Source organism: Anneissia japonica, unplaced genomic scaffold, assembly GCF_011630105.1.
Source record: "Anneissia japonica isolate Jap-2015-1 unplaced genomic scaffold, ASM1163010v1 scaffold840_len63582_cov119, whole genome shotgun sequence".
Taxonomy (NCBI): Eukaryota; Metazoa; Echinodermata; class Crinoidea; order Comatulida; family Comatulidae; genus Anneissia; species Anneissia japonica.
The window spans coordinates 38537-42824 of NW_022692073.1; the positions used below are offsets into that span (position 1 = coordinate 38537).

Genomic DNA, 4288 nt, shown 5'->3' on the forward strand with positions numbered 1-4288 from the left:
CCCATAGACGATAATGGCAATTTTTCATGAGGGGCCGACCATGATTGTAATAGTGCCCAACTACGGGAATAAGCCTTTTTGGTTGCATTTGTCAACGACGCATCAATCAACTGCCTTGCAGTGTCTGAAAGTATCCTCGTATTATTATGTGCACCTTGTATGATACAAGCTGAGGACGCTATCAAATCTGTACCTGAAACAAATTGTAAGAGGAAACTCCGAATTGCAGGCAGTGAGGAACCTCAGTAGATGAGGGGTTGATATGGTTAAACATGGAGTGGGCTTTGTCTATTTGTAAGCGAGAGAGCAAATCGCCAATGTATTTTTGATACCCGGGATATGTTTTGATTTGAAATTTATATTTAAACGTAGGCAACACACAAAACTAGCCGTCTTAATAGACGAAGCAAATTCTCTTCCCTTGCTGTTTTCTGATTGATCACCTGAACCACTGATAAATTGTCTGAGAAAAGTAAGATACATTTGTTAGCCAGTGAGTCACCCCAAATTTCAAGAGCAAGGACAATCGGATATAATTCCATGACTGCAATGCTATGGTGTCCGAGGGATGCCGGCCACCGTATCGCGAAGCATTTACAGTCAAGTACTGCAGCACACCCTATTGACCTGACGCATCGGTATATAATTTTAATGTGTTTGAAGAAACCCAAATATTATCAAGAAACATTGTAGTTGTTTATGAATTCATACCACGTTTTTAGGTCTTCTTTTGCTTCAGCTTTGATAGTTCTAAAATCCATTGGCTGAGCCCTCCTCGTGTGGTGTATCTGTGTTTTCCCCACCCCGCTTTTTAGCCAAGTGTCTGTGGGTTTCTTCCTCCCATCTGTTAAATTTATTAATCTTCGCAGAAAGGGGCGACCTGGTACAACAACCATGCATGCAAAATTAAGGAGACCCAATAAGGATTGGAGTTCTTTAAGAGACACTTTATGTCTACCTATGAAATATGATAGTTTTTCTCGTATTTTGTGATTTTTTTCGAGAGGAAGACGGCACTCCATAGCGATTGTATCCACTTCAATTCCGTAAATAGTAAGACAGGTAGTAGGAGTCACTGTTTTACTATATTTTATTGGTACCCCTAGTCGAGCACATAAGAATAAGAAATTTGTGAGAGCCGTTTTACAACTATCTGAGTTAGGCTTGCCTATAAACCAGAAATCGTCTAGCAGGTGAGACATACCGGGCGTGTCAAATTTGTTCATCATTATCCATGTGAGACTATCGCTAAATGCTCCGAACCTGTTACAAGAACTAGAAGCCCCCATAGGGAGACACTTGTCGTAGTGATATAAACCTTCCCAGGAGAATCCAAGGAGCCAATAATCGCACGGTTCTGATGGGGATTATTCGGAAAGCTTCTTCAATATCCGTTTTTGCCAGAAGGCTGCCCTTACCCATGCGCGTAACTTGATAACTTATGTAGTCAATAGTATCGTAGGTCACCGTTTTCTCCCAGGTTGGAATGGAAGTATTTACAGATTCTCTTTTTAGAAAGAAAAGATCATGGATAATGCGCGGTTCTGTTTTGAGGATGACCCCTAAGGGAGAAACCATAAATTGTTTAAATGGAGGGGTGTTGAAAGGGCCCGCAATTCTACCCAGAGTTACACCTTTTTGAATGAAAAGATCTATAGCATCAGGGTGAGCGAAACAGCTTTTATGATTTTTTGAAATTGTTGGTTTTGGAGGTGTGGTCGATCCTAAAGAGAAGCCATAACTGAATCCTAACACTACCTGATCGTACATGGTTTTTGGACAGCCAGCCAAATAATACTTTAGATTTGGAAGATTAATTGGAGTTGGCAGGCCTATTTGGTGGGGCTTGTCTGGCCTTCGATTTTGGACAACGATTTTTGGGGTGTGTTCCCTTGCAGGTCTCGCAGGTGTGGCTGAGGGTGCAGGGGGTTTGTCTACATTTCTTCCTCTCATTCCAATTCCAGCAGTATCCCTTTGCGCGGGGGGGGGGGGGGGGGCGACGAAAGGAGGACTGAAAAGCACGAAAGGGAGTGGCGAATGTGCTTGCTTCCTATTATAATGAAGGTAGTTATAACATTTTACGGCTAGCTCCGTGTTAATTTTTTCCCACTCAAGCGGGCTTGTTTGCTGGCTTTTCTAAAGTTTTCATCATATCGTCTCCATGCCCCTTGCGGGGCAAAGGCATGTAGGTCCTGGATAATCGAGATATACTTTAACATCGCCTGACATTTATCTGTATATTTTTCCACATAGATAGCTATAAAAATGTGGAAAGCTCGTAACCAAGGAAGTCCAGAGGGGCAATTGTTGATTGGTTGTGGTGAAATTTGACCCTGTTTTCTGCTACGGTTACCCCCGTGACAGAGGAATGTTCCCCCTTTGAGTGTGAGGGGAGCAGTGTGTGGAGCTCGATGAACATGTCGTTCCATATTTTGCTCCGGACATTGGAGCTCACCCCCGCTCCCAGGGGTATTGTTTCCGATAGTTCGATGTCTGGTGACAAAACCTCCTCACCTGTTATTAGTATTGGTTCCGTTGTAGTACTAGTCTCTAGTTCAGTGTCTACGCTTGGCAATTGTTGCAATGACGGTGTGGCTGGAGGGGGGATGGAAAGTGTCTGTTCAGTTTTCCCCGCCTCTGTTTGAAGCGTAAATAATTCTGCTGCGAGCTTTTTGTAGTCTAACTCTACGCCTTGCCTTTCTTCGCTTCCTTGGTTTTGAGTCGAGCGTTTCACTCTTTTCCCCTTCCTCGACGATGCTTTGGCCCCTTTCGGCATAGTCTGGATTTCTATAAAGAATGAAAGGAAACACTGGGTTGTTTAGAAAAACGTACCCAGATTTGTATAAGCTGTGGGAAATGTTCCCCACCGTACTTTCGTACTCAGGTATAAAGTAGTCAAAAGAGCCTTCAGGCGGCATCTTTAATTGTGCCGTACTAAAGTGTACAGTAAAATAAGTATTCAGTCAATTAAGTAGAAATGAGAGCCAAGGCGGGACCTAACCCGCTACCACCCTGTGAGGTGATTAACTCCACCAGACATATGCCTGTATGAGTTTAGCTATGTTAAACTCGAATAAGGCTCACAAGACTGAAAAAAAATTACTGCAACGGTATCAGAAAACAGCAAGCCCTGTAAAATGGCTTTCAATCAAAAGTCAAAAACAAAGGGCGTACATATGAGGCAACCGAGGGGATGTCCCTGTGATACTTCTCGGTTAGTGCCCCTGAGAGGGGTCGTACTACTTCGTTAGATCAATAATATAAGCCTACTGTTTGATTTCATGATACCAAAGGCGATGTGCCCTTAATGTGACCGCAGTTAATAAAAAGAGAGTATTTTTTGTGTAGTCCCAAAATCGTAAATGTTAGAACCGAGGCGAACTAGAAACGTTGTTCGATAATTCTCGGTTAGACACCCCAGAAGGGGGTAATAACACTTGCAGTGTTAAAGTATACAGGTTGATCGTACGTTAACGTTCGCAATGTGCCAATAATGACATAAATAGCATTTTCTGAATTATGTGGGACTAATATAATCCTAGGCTTCGAACCCTTAAACGTGAGAAAAGCACTGAGTTTGCAGTGCAGCCTGTAAGGTTTCACACTTAAGAGTTTGTATTACTAGTACTTAGGTGAAAGTGGAAATTCAATAATATGTGAAAAGCAGGCTATTAGCCTGTAAGTTATCATGCACCCTCAATCGCATGCATTCATAATGCTAATTATATTTAAAAGAAAAACGTTTCGAGGTCAATACAGTGCCCAGGTGAACGCCGTCCTGTCCTAAATGGGATAGATCGGCTGAGAATCCTCTGTGTTTCCAAAATGTCACTTTACCATTAGTTGACAACGCGGTTTCCAACCTGTTGTTAATAGACGTTACTGGTATCCTGTCATTAAAATCGAGAACTGATTTGTGTGGGTCCCGCCTGATTAGTTGGCCTACTATAACGTGTCCTGTGCCTGCTCCCTTAATCAAGAAGTCAACGTATGCTAACAAGTCTGTAGTTATATTGGCGATAGGCCGTGTACCACAATCGTTTTCTCCGACTTGCGTGTAAATAATGTCATATTTCTTATTTCCTCTGAACAAGCCCGGCAAACCGGAAAGTCTTAAGCCTCCCCGTGCAATGTATATAATGTTATACAGCGAAGCGTCCAAACGTAGATTCTCTTCCGATGCCGATCTATCCACATAGTCGCCCAGCCGGCGAATGAACAAGTGGCCCACCAAACACACTTGCTGGCAACGAAGATCATACATGTTAAAGGCAAAACCATACATTTA

At 42.8% G+C, this 4288-nt stretch overlaps 1 pseudogene; it reads right to left on the reverse strand.

Annotated features, from left to right (window-relative positions):
* Nucleotides 1-1275: 1275 nt before the first annotated feature.
* LOC117100159 lies at nucleotides 1276-2918 on the reverse strand (annotated as a pseudogene).
* Between the last annotated feature and the right edge of the window lie 1370 nt (nucleotides 2919-4288).